This window comes from Ascaphus truei, chromosome 4 (assembly GCF_040206685.1).
Source record: "Ascaphus truei isolate aAscTru1 chromosome 4, aAscTru1.hap1, whole genome shotgun sequence".
NCBI lineage: Eukaryota > Metazoa > Chordata > Amphibia > Anura > Ascaphidae > Ascaphus > Ascaphus truei.
This window is the reverse complement of record NC_134486.1, coordinates 30,476,328-30,494,338: the sequence shown is the minus strand read 5'-3', so window position 1 is coordinate 30,494,338 and position 18,011 is coordinate 30,476,328.

Below are 18,011 nucleotides of genomic sequence, written 5' to 3'. Positions count from 1 at the left end.
GATCTCCCGTGGGAGAGGGAACAGGTGCTATATAGGGCATTTTACATGGCTGTTTTGTAGAATAGCAGTGACGTTATGTTAGGCGGAAGATTAAGTTCCCAGAGGAGGAGGCTGAGGCAGGTTACTCATCTACTAGTTTAGTAACTCATAAATATCTTATATCTTGTTGTAGAGCTGAACTAACCTCTTTGCTTGATGACATGATGGCAACTCAAATTCTGACAGAGCTCAATGCAAAATGCACACATTAATAAAAAAAATGGCAACACAAAACATGTCAGAGACATATCCCAGCAAACAGATGTAGCTGGGTCCCCACTCACTTCCATAGCAGGTGGGGGGGAGGCTGGAGCTCGTCTGGGTGACGCCAGAGCAGCGGGTGAACCCGGCTAGGTGCAGAGAGAGTTGCAGTGGTCAGCGTGAGCTCCTAAGCTCCGCTACGTACCCAGTAAGTGGGGGGCCGCCATCTTCAGTGTTCACGCATGCGCAGGATGAGATATGCGCATGTGCAGTGTAGCAGGAGTGCGACGGCCATTAGGTAGGCTCTGCATGGGACTACAAGTCCCAGCAGTCTCTGGGGCTGCTACCACATACTTATATATGCGCAGTAGCCAATAGGGCTTTAGTATTTGAGGAAGGAATAGGATACATTTGGCGCACTAGATACCGCGTTCCAGTTGGAAGAGGGACCCCAACGGAGCAGGTAGTGTCAAGGGAACAGTGCTCCCCTGGACTAGGCCAGATAGGCCCCAGTCCCTCCAGCTTGTGTGTTGTAAGGTAGGCCCCTATATAAGGACGCTAACACCAATAGCACCCAAGAGTGTCAGCACGCCAGTGACAGGACGCCACGCGGTGTGCTGCGGCCTGCGATCTGGGACCAAACCACAGGCGTTCTAAGAGAAACTTACAGGGACACCCTCCAACCGGAGCTCCCTCAGAGGTGGACCGGACACACCAGGAGCAGCGGCTTTGTAGAGACTTCCGTCGTGGGATCAGATGGATCCTTTGCTGTTCAGCGGTACCTGGGTACAGGAGCGCCCAGGGAGGTATCTAAAAGTGCACCAACGGCCCCACACACAGTGGGTAACGCTACTCCACACACTTTGGGTGGGCTTGGTTCTGCGGACACCGGGTGGTTAAGTGCCCAGGGCACCTCAATACTTTGGGGGTTCCACCAGGGTGGTGTTATTGTATTGTGGGGCTGTGTGCGGTTATTGTATTGTAGGGTATATGTTTATCAGTAAAATAAGTTTGGGATACCTTTGTGTCTTTATTTACTACCGGTATTGTTCCTGGGAAATGGTTATCCAGCTGCGCTAGGATCCCTCCCAGGTGGAGGCGCTGTCACCAGATAGAACACGATCACCCCAGGCTCCCTGTGGCAGAGGATCAGGCCTCCTGTATGCCAGACAGATATCCAGCACACATAGTTCCCTTAGACGCGGGGAAAAGGGGCTACACATAGGTAACACATCTTTTCAAACAAGGTATGGGTACCAGGAACTGATGTTAGAATAAAGCAGCCAGTGTTGTACTAGTCAGGAAATCAATGTTATTATTCAATGAGCTTTCATTTTTTTTAAAGAAAAGAACACATTTTATTAACAAAGGTTACCAGAGATTTGTCACGGGGAGGAATACCTTTTTATTAAAGTTGCAGACCAGGCAATATCCTACATCTGTGTTTTTTTTTATTATTAATAAATCAGTTCTGTACTATGAAAAAATACTTTCAGCATCTTAAAAAAAAAAAAAAAACATCAACTCTGAATGACATTTTTATTGTATTATAATGTAACAAGCCTTTTTTTTCTACAGCAACCATTTACATCCCCTTCCTCTTCTGAATCAGGCTCGCCACACCCCTTTTTGAGCCCTGCCCTCTCTCTAGCAGTGCACCAATTGTATCTAGTGACTGCCTGGTCACATGATCTTCCCGACAGAACTTTGTCATATTAATATGCAAATGAGTTCCACTGACTGCAGTATAAATTCCTCTGAAGCCATTTAGTGAGCCCCCGAGCCGAATCCTCGCCGATCGATCACAGAAGAACGGATTGATTGGCAACTTAGCTAATTACTCATCATTGTGTAGATTGTATTGATGCACATATTAAAGGGGGCGGGGGGCGGCAGCTTGGACTGCTGCTTTAAAGGCAATTACATAATAAAACAATGAAAGGGAGAACCATGTTGATATTAATGTGACTGGTGACAGTGTACAGATGTTACTTTTCTGCCTGGCCAGTTTTCAAAGGGAAGTGGCAAATTCCTGACCGGCAGATCTCAAAAACTGTGACAGGTGATGATCATTCATATCTAGTGCAATTCACAAAATAAGATGTAGATTTGTGACGAGCAGAAATGCAGGGTTTTAATTACATTATATCAGAGGGGGTGCCTGTGTTGCATATGTCAGATAACTTGTTTCACACAATTGGACGTCAGACTAGCAAGAATATTTATCCAGACGTGCAGTAAAATCATCTGAACACAACAATGTGGGTAGCATTATTTTAGTGGTTAAGGGGAGAGAGTTATGGGGTATAAAATGCACATCCACAAAAGTTCTTGTAAGCGGAAACATGTTTTATAAGTGGGATTTGAGTATTCGTAAATCAGAATTAATCTAAGAGGGGTGTTATATCAATAATATGTGGGTTCTCATATCTTCAACACCTCTTTGAAAGGATCCAATGCTGTTCGTTGGAAATGGATAGGTCTTTTGTTTTACTCCCCTTTATTTTATGAAACTGTCTGCATATATATGGTATGTTTTTGTAACCTTTATTTTCTGTAATAAGCCCTGTACACATTTAGTTACTGTATATTAATATAAAGTGCAATGAGTACTGTCTTTGGGGTCTAATTGAACATATTATTTTTAGAGGTTAACCGTATTTTCTGACACATTTTGCTACATTGGGTGTTTGTGTTACTTACCATACATCTTTTCTTCTTGTATCAAGGGGAACAATGACACCTGAGGGTAAGACCTTAAATTATATTTGGGCAGCATAATTGGAGTGTAGTTTGATTTTTTTGGGGGAGATATTGCTAATTTTTTTGTGCCCTACAGAGAGGTGAGTGAGTCTGCTGGTTAGGAAAGGCATAGCAGGAATCAGACATGATCTTACTGTCCATATCTTCTCCTCCTAGTCCCTCAATGCCAGTACAACTTTACCTTCCAAGGAGTCCTTTTTTTTAGATACTTATTTGGTTTTAATGAAAGATCTGTGTTTGTAATCTTACCTCACAAGTTTTTTTCCCACTGCTTGGCTAGACTAACAGTTGACATGAGAGGGAAGCATGTAACATTTATAGATGTTGGGGAGATTCTGTTTTGTTGAGTCTTGTCCTAGCTTCGGCATGTGCGGAGACTATCCCAATATAGTTTGTACTTGCATTGAGGGACTGGAAGAAAGGAAAGTGTCAGACCGGTTTGTCGGTGCTTAGCCGGGATGTGCCATGTAAAGAATTCCTGCCCGCATGGGAGCTTATTCTGACTGCAATATTTCCCACGGGAAACGAAAAAATGTGTCCTGACTGGGCGCACACACATGGGTGCGCTCACAAATGAGGTTGGAGCGGCGGCTGGGGAGATGTGCTCCGGCACTCACAAATTCTGGGGAGATCCTCCAAGTCCGAGGACATTTAAAAATGGCGCACGGAGGGTGACTGCCGGCGTGGCGACAGGAGGTGAGTTGTCCTGGCAGCAAAGTATCAGTGGCGATGTGGTTGCAACTAAGTTGCCGTAGTCAAACGTCCCATTCCGGGTTGAACTCGACTCTCCCATGAAGTTCGACAACGTTTATGGTCGAAGTCTCAACAATTGTCAAAGACAGAATATTTCAGGCCCATTACAGAGACATCCTTCTAATGTCTCACTGTAACTCTTGCGCTGCCCACGAGCAAGAAGGACCCTGTTACTGAGGTGGGGAAGTAATAAACCATGCACCCACAGCAGCGGAAGCGTGCCTGGCAAGCGGATTGTCAAACGTAGCCGGGTCTGGGTTGGAGAGAGTGGGTTAGTCGATACTTGCCAAGTTCTTGGAATGGAGAGTTCAGAATAGTCAAGTCTGTTAGCTGTAGTCTGGGGTTGGAGAGGTCAGAATCGTGGAAGTCCGTATAGCCGTGGTCTGGGTTGGAGATATCCGCAGAGTCAAGGGTAAGCCAGGGTCAGTATCCAGAGGGGTTCCAAAGACAAGCCAGGTTGGTACACGAAGGGTTAACTGCAAGAGAACACAGGACAGGGACAAGGCACAACGGATGCAGGAGCTCAAGGCTACAACAAGTTATGCTCAGCGATGTGGGAAAGGAACTGCAGGGTATTTAACAGGAACCAGTAGCAAAGGAGGCGGAGTGGAGGCGCGGCCTCCGCGGAGGCCAGGATTGGCTGCAGGAGACAAGTGGGCTAAACGAGTACTTGCCACGCAGCTGGGGAGCGGTGCACGTCGTCACGTGTGCGCGCTTCGCATGAGAGAAACGCAGTGTGTCCGAGGGGGCGGAGCTGAGCTCCGTGGCACACTATAAGAGCTGCGTACGCGTTCTGTAAGCAGAGCGGATGTCTGAGATATGACAGGTAAGGAGGGAACACATCGCAAAGGACGTTTTTCCCGATACCTTACAGTACCCCCCCTTTTGAATCGGCCTCAGGACGATTCCCATAAGGCTTGTGGGAACCTGGCGTGGAATCGGTTTAACAAGCCGGGAGCTTGCATCTGACAAAGAGGTATTCATGTGCGTTCTTCTGGTCCATAGCCTTTTCAGTGTACAAAGAATTGAACACCTCCTCTGGAGTATCTGGAATCGATAATGGATTGAATTCCAAATTCTTCTTGACCCTGTACGATGACAGGTAGAGGTTTAGGTGAGATGTCAGGAAACTGAGAACTTCGAACAACAAGTTTTAACAATGAGACGTGAAAGACTGCCGGGATTCTCATAGATTGAGGCAGTTGTAAGCGTTATGCCAAAGGATTGACCTGTTTGAGAATGGAATCTTGGAGACAGTTTCAGTGTAGGTGTCTTCAATCTTATGTTCTTAGAAGAAAGCCACACTTTGTCTCCTGGCCTAAATTTGGGTGCCTCACGGCGATGGCGATCCGCCTCTGTCTTTTGTCTAAGTACTGCCTCCTGCAGAGTCCTTTTAATTTTGGAGCAAGTTCACTCTGAAATCTGCTGCTGGAACTCCGCAAGGATTGGAAGAGATGGGAAGACGCGCTGCATGAAACCCGTAATTTATTAAAAAAATGGTGACTCTTGCGTAAACTCATTTCTGTGTGAGTTATGAGCGAATTCGGCCCATGGGTGTAGTTCCACCCAGTTATCCTGTGCATCAGAAATAAAGCATCACAGGTATTGCTCTAGTGACTGGTTTGTTCTTTCGGTTTGTCCGTTGGTTTGGGGATGATACCCAGAAGAAAAAAAGAAGAGAGATCTCCAACCTTTGAGTGAAGGCACGCCAAAATTTCGTTACGAACTGTGACCCCTGATCGGACACTATAGAGAGTGGGACTCCATGAATACAAAATATTTCCTTGATATAAATATCTGCCAAAGTGGCAGAGTTAGGAAGACACTTGAGAAGAATGAAATGGGCCTGTTTGGAAAACCTGTTTGGAAAAAACATTCTTTCTCATCAGTGATACTGGATGTGCCCTTGCCAAGTAAAACTTCTGTACCTTCCTTGTGACCATAGCACATTGCTTGCTGCTGCAGTTCCTTGGCACGTTGAAAAAAATATTCCTCTGGCTGCAGCCCTTTTCTGGAGCCACATAGGGATCATCCTCATCATCCGAATAAGGCCTGAAGGGACACTGCTCCGTGTGGCTGGGCTCTTTACACCAGGAACACATTTTCTTCCCCATTCTTGCAGAGTCTGTATTTGACTTCAGCTGGGCAGCCATTTTAAAATCCCATGTGGGTTTTTTTTATTTTCTTTCACAAGTGGTGGGGTAGACCCTTGTCACAGCATCAGTCCCTTGTGTGGGTCATCGTCTGTTGCAGTCCTCCCAGTCAAACTGTGGTGTTGTGGCTTTCTCCAGTGCAGTGTACTTTTCCTGTCTGGATGTGTAGCCCTTTAATTCTGGTCACTGCTGCATGTGTTTTGTTGCTCAGACTGTTGTAGGAACTTATGCAGGCAAAAGCACAAACATTTTCACAGGCAGCCCCCGGGGCCCCTTTGAACTTCAAGGGCCACCTCTCATCCCACTTCTAAGACCATATGTAAGAGATGTGTGCAGAGGTTCATGTAATGGAGACCGATTTGGGTGAAATTATATCTAGGCAAAACATACAAAAACAACAAACTAACAAACCCCTATCCCTTTGTAAGGGCTAACTTACGTCCCCAGACCCTATCTGCAGGACTGGAGGGATATTCCCATTACCAGCCTATCACCCCAAAGTCTACGGAAGTACCTTAAGCAGGTGGCCCTTCGTGTCAGTCTCTGGCAGGTTCCTGTGTTCTCTGTGTCTAGGAAATATAGGTCTCTGGGTGTCTTGATCTCAGCACTCCTTTGTGCTCAAGACAGTGTCTGTGTGCAGGCTTCTCTGCTTTTCTGTTAGCCCAATTGTGAGCTAAGGAATCCCTTTGCTGTTACTCACATTAGGCTTTTCTAAAAGTCCTAATCAGCCAGGTGGAGTCTGGTTAATTGCCTGTGTGCAACTAACCAGCACACTGCTGGATTTAGAGGCAGTTTCTCTCAAACAGTCCCTGTTACAAGGATATAGTAGCTACAATAGAGAATGCAATGATACAACCAATTAGTGTTATTAGTAACTTGATCTAGCACTGGAATATAGCTGGCTGAAATCCATATACCATTGATCCAGTATTATATGTTGTAACTCATAACTACTCAGTATATTTATAATCAATTTAGGGCACACCCTGCATATATCTCTATATATTGTGACGTCTCAGTCCCAGCGTAGGATCTTGTGTCCAGATCAAAGGCAGGAAAACTTAGCGTTTGTGCACACGAGGGTTTATTTACAAGGTACAAGTCAGGAACAGGATTAACTCATAACATAAAGCAGAAACAAAAGACCTAACTCCTTTCAGGAGTTCTGACTAATACAGCTTAGTCCATAACTAACAGTGGGAGAACTAACCTCTTTCCCCACATTACACTCTGCACCTGCAGCTTTCCACTTGGAGTCCCTCACAGGGCTGTCTGTGTACGTACAGTTAGGTCCGGAAAAAATTGGACACCAACACAATTTTCATAATTTTGGCTCTGTACGCCACCACAATGGATTTGAAATTAAACAACTGAGATGCAATAGAAGTGCAGACTTTCAGCTTTAATTCAAGGGGTTGAAGAAAAATATCATATGAAACGTTTAGGAATTGCAACCATTTTCAGACACAGTCCCCTTATTTCAGGGGCTAAAATGTCATTGGACAAATTAACACAATCATAAATAAAATGTTAATTTTTAATACTTTGTCAAGAATCCTTAACAGGCAATGACTGCTTGAAGTCTGGAACGCATGGACATCACCAAACGCTGGGTTTCCTCCTTTGTGATGCTTTCCCAGGCCTTTACTGTAGCTGTCTTCAGTTGTTGTTCGTTCATGTGTCTTTCTGCCTTAAGTTTTGTCTTCAGCAAGTGAAATGCATGCTCGATCGGGTTGAGATCAGGTGATTGACTCGGCCATTGCAGAATATTCCACTTGTTTGCCTTAAAAAACTCCTGGATTGCTTTCGCAGTATGTTTTGGGTCATTGTCCATCTGTAAAGTGAAGCACCGTCCAATCAACTTGGCTGAATTTGGCTGAATCTGAGCAGACAATATATCCCCATTCACTTCAGAATTCATCTGGCTGCTTCTGTCTTCTGTCACATCATCAATAAACACTAGTTTCGCAGAGGGCGATGATCGAATGCTTCAGCTGGAGAAGCCAGGAAAGGAAGGGTCTTACAGTTATTGTACAGTGCCACTGTAAGCCATGCATGCCCATGCCATCAAACTGCCTCCACCGTGTTTTACAGATGATGTGGTATGCTTAAGATCATGAGCCGTTCCAAGCCTTCTCCATACTTTTTTCTTCCCATCATTCTGGTACAGTTTGATCTTAGTTTCATCTGTCCAAAGAATGCTGTTCCAGAACTGGGCTGGCTTTTTAAGATATTGTTTGGCAAAGTCTAATCTGGCCTTTCTATTCTTGAGGCTTATGAATGGTTTGCACCTTGTGATGAACCCTCTGTATTTGCTCTCGTGAAGTCTTCTCTTTATGGTAGACTTGGATAATGATATGCCTACCTCCTGGAGAGTGTTCTTCATTTGGCTGGATGTTGTGAAGGGGTTTTTCTTTACCATGGAAAGGATCCTATGATCATCCACCACTGTTGTCTTCCGTGGACATCCAGGCCTTTTTGTGTTGCAGAGCTCACCAGTGCGTTCTTTTTTCCTCAGAATGTACCAAACTGTTGATTTGGCCACTCCTAATGTTCCTGCTATCTCTCTGATGGATTTTCTTTTTTTTTTGCAGCCTAAGGATGCCCTGTTTCACTTGCATTGAGAGCTCCTGTGACCGCATGTTGTGGGTTCACAGCAACAGCTTCCAAATGCGAATGCCACACCTGGAATCAACTCCAGACCTTTTACTTGCTTAATTGATGATGAAATAACGAAGGAATAGCCCACACCTGTCCATGAAACAGCTTTTGAGCCAATTGCCCAATTACTTTTGGCCCCTTGAAAAAGAGGGGGCTACATATTAAAGAGATGTAATTCCTAAACTCTTCCTCCAATTTGGATGTGAATACCCTCAAATTAAAGCTGATAGACTGCACTTTAAGCCCATATTCATTATTTAACTGTAACTTGAATTTATTTTGGTACACAGCCGGAATAACAAAACTTGTATCAGTGTCCAATTATTTCCGGAACTAACTGTATGTGCCTTCAGATCAGCACAACAACAGCACAGGGAACTGTCTGTGCTGCCTTTTACATGGTACCTGATTAATTAGTGCTCAGGTGAGAGGGAAGGGAACACACCCTGGAAGGTGCTGGGTCCTATGTACCTCCCTTCAAACACCTTCTGCTACAGTACATCACAATATCAACAGATGATCTCCAGATATACCTGGATCTAAAGCAAGTTAATTATAGCAGAGTTATACAGGCTCATTATGTTATTAGTCTCAAAGTGGCAGCAAGTTGTAGTAAAATACTTTGTAACTCTGCTTAACATAAACACTCTTGATGGTAACTTTGTGTCAAAGAACTAGCAGGTCATAGTAAATACTTTGTAACTCTGCTTAACATTGACATTCATTGTGTAAACCCTTATAAGAAAAATTCAATCAAATGCTGAGATATATAGCTCCTAAAACGTTTTACCCGAGACTATCTGCATAAGCTTCCACATTGCATGTAGTTATATCACCATACAACCTGGTCTAGTAGTTTATCTTGATACCGCCGCCTCACACATTGACGCCACTGTTGTGACGTCACTAAATGTCCCTACGCACGTTTCGTGTATCAAGTGTACACTTCGTCAGGGGAGGAGTGTAAGGTAAGGTACGTCATCTTCCTTTAATTCCCAATACATGTGGGAGTGTCAGCGAAGCTGCCTCTCTCTCAGTGTGTATTGGTAGATGCTCACTGATGACACTATACTTGTAACCAATAGCGCAACAGCGCATGAATGTAAACAAAAACAGAGGCATTTAATAACTAAGGAAAAAAAGACACATCGCAATTAAGAAACCCATGCTGCTGTGTCTCAATGTCCATTCTGATAAAAGTACAGTATATAGATACCTTATACGGTGTATTGGTTTTAATTCTTGTTTTAAAACCTTTATTTTCTTGGTTTTGCTATTAATGTCCAATTGCCTGAATTGACTTTGGGTTAAGAAGGCTTGGATGCTTAGAGTTTCAAATTTAGTTATCCTTATACACACATAGGTATGAATGGAATATTGACTTCATTGACAATAATCCGATTTTGCAAAGGCAACTGAATGAGAATCCAGACCCATATTTAAACATATTCCAATACTTAGATTTGAGTTAGTAACATTGAGATATTATTTCTTATATCTGGGATATGATAGATAATAATGTATAAAGGTCCAGGCACATGGAATCCAAAATATACACATGTACATATATACATACATAGAACCAGGATTCAATAATTGTATGTTAATGTATTATTTAATTTATGTAATTGTATAGGAGTGATCTACTCTAGATCGGGACGCCTAAAGCAGTCAAAACGGTCTTCTATTAATTATGGACATTATTTAAACGGCGTACCTGGATCCCACATTTACCCCTAAAATGAACTTGTATTATCCAGTAATAATATGTATATTGAAAATTAACCATACTGGGATAATGGCAGTCCAGTATTTCGTAAGATCACGAAATGAGCACTCTAAGACGCACAACGACTTTGTATTGAACCTTTTGAAGTTTGTTCTTATGAAAAATGATTTCCTTTTTGATTGTAAGTACTATCACCAGGTTCAAGGGACAGCCATGGGGACCATGGTCACACCCACCTATGCCACCTATGGGTGGGAGGTGGTTGTGTGTATTTTTTTTGGTGGGGGGGGGGTTGTATGTACTTGGGGGTGATGGGTGTATGTATTTGGGGTGTGGATTTTTTTGTATTGGGGGATTGTATGTATTTTGTGGGGGGTAATTATTGTGGGGGGGGAGCGTGGCCAGGGGGGGAGGGAATGAGAGTGAGGAGGGGTGATTGAGGGAGTGGGATTGAGTGAAAATGGGGTAATTGATGGAGGGGGGCTAGTTAGAGGAGATAGGGGGTGAGTGAGGAAGAGAGAGGGGGGTTAAAAGTTTGACAGGGGAAAGGGAAATACATAGGAAGATGGGGCGAAATAGGAGGAGGCTTGTGAATTGGTTTCGCAAGACCGATGACACTGGGTGAGGGGGGGTGGTCGTAACTGTAGTCCTGGGCTCCAGGAAGTCTGTCGGTGGCCCTGGGGTTTGTACAATATCTATGTGGATGTCCTTGTCCTTTTTGTGGCATATTCTTTTGAATGGGTTGTACGGTGTCTTTTAGCACCAGCAGGTGTTTTATAGAATAGCACTGCTTAGTAAAGGTGGGCCATAATCTCCCCAACCTTGAGTGGCATTTAATGATCTGTAATCACTATTGCCATTTAATGAGCAGACCCCTATATGTATGTACTGTGTGCAGGGAAAATGCAATCAGTATTCATTGTGGCTTATTGGATACCATGGAGCTCAAAATTGCAGCTAGTGGACAATTAGAACAGCTTAGTGTTTTGCCAGAAAAGGTCCTGCTGATACTACAAACTACAAAACAATTACAAAACTCATATTAGCGTTAAAAAGTTAAAAAGAAACATCACAACAAATATATAACACATTCCATGTACTTCAACTTGAAATTTGAAATGAATAAATATCATACATCCTTGATAGTAAGATGCACATTTTTTTTACATTTTAAAGTTTTTGAAATCGGGATGCGTCTTACAATCGATGTCAAAAGAAATGTCAAGGGGAGATTCCTGGAGCGGGTAGGACCTCGTTGGCCGGAACAGCGGGGAGCAGGCAAGGATTGCTGGGGTCACAAGCAGGGTTCGGTGGCAGGCAGCGAGCAGGATCGTCAGGGTCACAGGCAGGGTTCAATGGCAGGCAGCGAGCAGGATCGTTGGGGTCCAGACAGGGGTCGGCAACAGGGAAGAAGGAGCAGGGCAGGAACTGAGACCAGGGAGCAGGGATTGATGCCAGGTATCAGGGATTGAGGCCAGGGATCAGGGAATAAACTGGGACAAGCCAGAACACTAAACAAAGGCAAGGGAGGAACAGAAAACAGGAAACTATAAGGACAGAGGACAGGAGCAACAAGAGGAGACAGACAGAGGAACCCCAGAGCAAACAGAAACCAGCAGCACACCGGTTAACAGAGAAGGAACTATGGCTAGGAGCTGGATGTCTATGAGACCCTGACAAGAAACTTGCCAGTCGTTAGGAAGAGGAGTAAGTTGTGACGTAGTTGGCCATTTGAACTGAGGTATATGTAAAAATGTTATATTGTTATAATGCCCCGATACGTTTCCTTCTTCCAGTTATAGGTGAAGACATATCCCTTCTCCTCCTACTCCCCAATCTGGAATATCAGCGGTGTACGTGCCGGCAAACATTGAAAAACAGGTATTTGTAACTGAATGGTTCCTGTACCAATATGGCTGCTAATGCGAGTTAACTGATCACGTGATCTCCTACATTGTGGAATGGTGTTCCTAGAACGTGATGTTGCCAACCCTAGCGCACCGCCCACAGTGCTGAGCAGGAGGTTGCTGTTGCCCTATGACACCCTGGAGGTGCCTTCATTTAAGTTGTGATTGCCGGCGCAATGGTATGGATGAATGTATGCTATTGTCTGCTAGTAAAAACATTTTTTCTTTGCATTTAATGTAGTGTTTCCTTTTCCCCCCGAAAAGCTGTTATTAAATCAATGGTGCGTCTTACAAGCGATAGCGTCTTAGAATCGAGGAAATATGCTAATATGGAAATGGGTAATATGGCAGCTTTATACAGGCATACCCCGGTTTAAGGACACTCACTTTAAGTACACTCGCGAGTAAGTACATCTCGCTCAATAGGCAAACGGCAGCTCACGCATGCGCCAGTCAGCACATCCTGAACAGCAATACCGGCTCCCTACCTGTACCGAAGCTGTGCGCAAGCGGGGAGACTATAGAGCCTGTTATAAATGCCTTATTTACATCAGTTCTGCACGTATATGACGATTGCAGTACAGTACATGCATCGATAAGTGGAGAAAAGGTGGTGCTTCACTTTAAGTACATTTTCGCTTTACATACATGCTCCGGTCCCATTGCGTACGTTAATGTGGGGTATGCCTGTAATGTTATACAGGGTACAATATAACGCATACTTATTTTAATCGTCAAAAAGCAAAATGTGATTTTGTATTGCAGCCAAACGTGGAACAATAAGAACAGCAGAAATATTGGGGTTTTAAAAAAAGATTAGCAAAAAAATGTAGTCATTTGTTTCAAAGAAAAATGTTATACATATTAAAGGCCCTTATTAGGTACAGTGCAACTATCGCTGATCCATTCACTGCAATATGGCTTTCCATGTTATAAGGCGGTTCAGTGCTATTCACAGCATAATGGCCATGGATTCTTAATTAATGATTAAATTAACCATCAATATAACACACTTATCACAATATGGGTAAAGAAAAAGGGATATATGTACTCACGTATTTATCAAATGAGACATTCCTATATTGACATACTGTCTACACAATAGTGAGAGTCAGCACTCCTATGGTTAGTACTGGAAAAATATCATAAAGGTGCAGGGAACCCCAAGGGACCCCTAAATCCCTCGTAAGTTTTTTTTTTTTTTTTTTTTTTTTATGGCTTCCTTTTTCTATTTTTTTTAATAAAGTAAATATAGCAATTATTAGTAAAATGAAGCCCATTTCGCTTTGTCCCAATGATTAACAGACGTAGGCCAATGCAAACTTTTTTCTCTGCCCCCCCCCCCCTCTCCCGCCCCCTTACCTTTTCTCCATTGTTTTCTGACGTCGCAGCGTCATTTGACGCGTTGCCATTGGGACTCGCCGCCAGAAGCCGCCTGGGACAAGGTAAGGGACTTGCCTTGCACGCTCCTCTGGCATTTTCATTTAAATGTTGTGGGGAAGAGCGCGGGGCCGCTGGGGGGGGAGGGGGGGAAGGGCACGCCCCCCAGTTTGCACACACCTCCCTTACGATACCTTTCAGCGCCAAAAGACCATACAGGTAGTCTTCAAGTCAATGGGACATAGTTGCAATGTTGTCGTCTGCCATAAAATACATTCCAGCGCTACAAGACTTTACAAATAAACGATAATACAGCTTATTCAACTCAATGCAAGGTGTCTTCCAGCACAGGAACGTGTCCGATTGCAGAAGACTGCTCAGTAAATATATCCCATTATCACTACGTATTTTATTTTTATTTATTTATAAAAATGTTTTACCAGGAAGTAATATATTGAGAGTTACCTCCCGTTTTCAAGTATGTCCTGGGCACAGAGCTATAACAATACATGGTTACATTAAAAGAACAGAGGTTATACAGTTAATTCACAGACATTTCGTGGACAGGTAGAGTTGGAAAATTGGGTACAGGGGATAAAAGTGCTGGTGGGTTTCAGATTGAAATAGAGCAGCTTTAACATCACCAAACATCAGCGAACGGCAGCAAACGGCTCACACCCTTTAGCTGCGCCAAAGGCTGTCCGCCTTTGGGGCGATGCAGATGTACACTGAAGGGATTCAGATTGAATGCAGCTGTGAATTCAAAGTCCATATTAAGGAAAATTGGACACTGCCCATGCCTTTGTTTTTTCCATACTGTGCCAGCAAAGTGATTTCTTGTAAAGGAATAAATAATGCAACAAAAGATTAGGTGACTGTATATACAGTAGCTGATCAGGAGGTTTCATTGAACTCTGTGACTCATGTTTATTCAGTGACTTTCCTCTTTCCTCAAGACGCCCCCCACACCCCCCCCCCTCCCCAACAGCCTAGGTTTTAAGGATATCCCAGCTTCAGCGCAGGTGGCTCAATCAAAGACTGAGCCTCCCTGCCATTTGTGCTGAAGCTGGGACTGGTTGAGCCACCTGTGCCGAAGCTGGGACTGATTGAGCCACCAGTGCTGAAGCTGGGATATCCTTGAAACCTGACCTGTTGGGGGGTATTAAGGACTGAAGTTGAGCCCTCCTGTGTCAGGGCACCAACTCATACCAATGTACAAGGATGAGTATGTTTTATATACCTTTGTTAAAATAGCGCATTGCTAATAATGAGACTTGATTTGTATCAGTTGTGTGTGATCTTGCTTATCAGTTATTGTCTATTGTATTTAGATTTATGGATATAGAAAAAAGAATACCAGCTGATTGCTGTGTGTATACAGTATGTGCTGTCTCCCTGATAGATTAGGAGATCTGCAATCAGACTTGTTGTATTCTTTATTTACGTCCTAGCTTTCAAATCCACAATTTGCATTTGAAAGCTACATTGTGATATTTGACTTTTAATACCTTTTGTAGTAGAAATTTGTTATTGCAGGCTTAGATTTATAGAGAGTTTGCATAATCAAATAAGGGCTATATAGGGTTAATTATCAGTCTCACAGCCGCAAAACTGGTGCAAAAGTACGACACCTGATTTATCAAAGTAAACTATTCCCATTGGTTTCAAATAGAAACATTTGTCTTGATACACATGGTGCAGTATTTTTGCACTCGTTTTGCAGCAGGAAGCACTTGATAAAATTACCCCTATAGTTTCCTGTGAGGCAGCCCAGTTTCTACTATCAAGTTAATAGAACTTACTTACTGAGAGCTCTGAGACAGAATATAAGTGTGTGTCCCCTCATGAGTTTAATCATTAAACTGAGTTTTGTCTATCAAAATCTCCCGCAAATGAATTGCAACTTGATGCTGTGTGTTCCCCATAATCACAGATCGGTCGCTACAAAAAGCATCTAATTTCCATACACTTTCTGCATGAGATCTGTTATTATTTAGCACCATATTGTCTCACTTCCTCCAGGCAGGCGAGGATGTCTGTTATAATACTATCCCTATTTCCTTAAACGCCACGAAAACACTTAACCGGTTTGTTCAACTTCAACTCAAGGGTGAGGATGTTTTCAAAGAAGAATGATGCACGTACATGCAAGATATACAAGATACTGTGTATGCCAACATCTCTCCTTCTCCTCCTTTCATCTCCTCTCCCTAATGTCCTCCTCGTGACCTTTACGTGGACAATGCTATCTTGCAACTTATTGAATGGCCTGTGAATTTGCGAGTTTCTCATTTGCATACTGTACTAATTAGCACAGCCGCCAGAACCAAATTGCAACACAACGTCCAGTTTTTGTGTGGATTGGACATGCTTACATCACACTTCAATGAAAACAACAAATTTACATTTCCACATCACCGCATTTTTATTTTTTTTGTAACTTCAATTTTATTGAGATTTTTTCAGTACAAATAGCATCGCAATACATGTAACATGGACATTCACTGTATTACAGTCATATGCGATTCTTTTAGTCTCTCCCGCTAGTACATATAGTAATCCCACAGGAATATAGCGTCCTTAATACCAGCCGGTATGTTTAGGCAGTTTGAACTTGGGGGAATACGAAAATAAAATGAAGGGGGAAGGGGGAAGGGGAGAGGGGGCACGGGCACCCTCTGCTACCTCCGTCTCGTGGATGACTGACTATCACGCTGTGTTTTCTATCCACTCGGGCCACACTGAATGTTTATAGTATGTACTGTCAGCAAGGTCCCGTAGTCCACTTCGCTCTCTTTGACCGAGAATGCATTTGAGACTATCATTGCCAAATTGTGGCTACCTCCACCCCCGGGATATCTGTCTGTGCCAGCCAAGGCGTCCAGACTTTTAGATATTTGTTGCCAGTGTCATTTACCAGACTCGGCAGTTTTTCCATCTGGCATACAGTATGTACCATAATCGATTCCGAATCTTGGGGATATTTGGGATTTCTGGTTGTTTCCACATAGCTGCGATCTCGCACCTCGTTGCTGTTGCAAAATGTGCAACTAGTTTATTACCTGATTTTGAAAGGCCCTCTCATGGCCTGTTCAATAGGAACAGCCACGGGTCAGGGGGAATAGTGAGGTCAAAAATCCTCTGGATCCAATGTCTAATTTCTTCCCACAGGTGTGAGATCCGAGGGCAAGACCACAGCATGTGCAACAGGTCCGCCGATTCTCCACACGGTTTAGGGCACAGCGGGGAGTATCCAGTGACAAACCTTGATAATTTTAGTGGGGTGAGGTACCACCTCATCAATACTTTATATGCATTCTCCTTCAAAGTAGTGCATATGGAGCTCTTGGCTGTAGCCTCTAACACATCACTGCATTTTAATGAATAGACCCCTAACATTTTAAGGTACAGCTGCTTAGTGCTTCTGGCAGTCATTTTTAAACCCTTGCGGGGCATTTTTCTTCCCCTTTTGCAACCAAGACCTTCTTGTGGTTACACAGCATTTTTTAAATGCCCGTCATACAGAGAATTCATTTCCCATTTATATTCGATGTTACACCTTCTAACTAATAGCCGTTCTGGGTTCCAGAAATGTGGAGAGCAATATTAGAATTGAATTCTGTTGAACAGAAATGTCCATTGGCCTTGGCAATGGTTTGGTTTATTTGCTGTATCTACTAAGGCATCCAGGCTCAGCAATCTTGCCTCAGTGCATTTTAATGCAGATTATATGTATAAAATGGATATTCCAATGCTTCGAACAAACTTGAACGTACAGTTCCCCAGTGGGACATTAATCCTGCATGTACAGTGTGTATCTTATAGCTTTCATTTGAAATAATTATTTTAACGTCTTACCATTTTCCTTCATTTTCAGGTACAGAATGAACCCTGAATAGGGAATGGTTAGAAAAGGCAACGGTGATCAGAATAAGACAAATATAAGTCAGAAAAATATGCCCTAAAACGTCAAGCCACAATGTTAATCAATGCTACCAAGCTTTCAAAAATACTTAAACTTGTCATTATTTTTCTAAACAGAAAGTAGTGTAGATAGGATTGCCCTAAGAGCGCCCGTGGCCAGCAAACCATTCACAAACAGCCAATTCATCCTTTCACGTCCTTCATCCTGACCTTGTCCTTCTAGCTCCGTGTTGTGAAGCTGGAAGCAGGCTGCAAGTCTGACATAAGTAAAAGAGACTGGTAGAAACCTGTCACTCCTCTTAAAGGAAGGGAAAGCTTAAAAAAAAAAAATGCAACCCTATTAGGGCCTTATACATAAATGTGTGAGCTTGCTGGTACCTCTGCTTTTCATTTGCATGTCTCCAGTCCCAACCTTCATTTCTGTATTTCAGTGCCGAAGGGATCAGCAATGCATTGCGTAGCATTTAATTGTCCTGTCCACTGAAGGGATACGTTGATGAT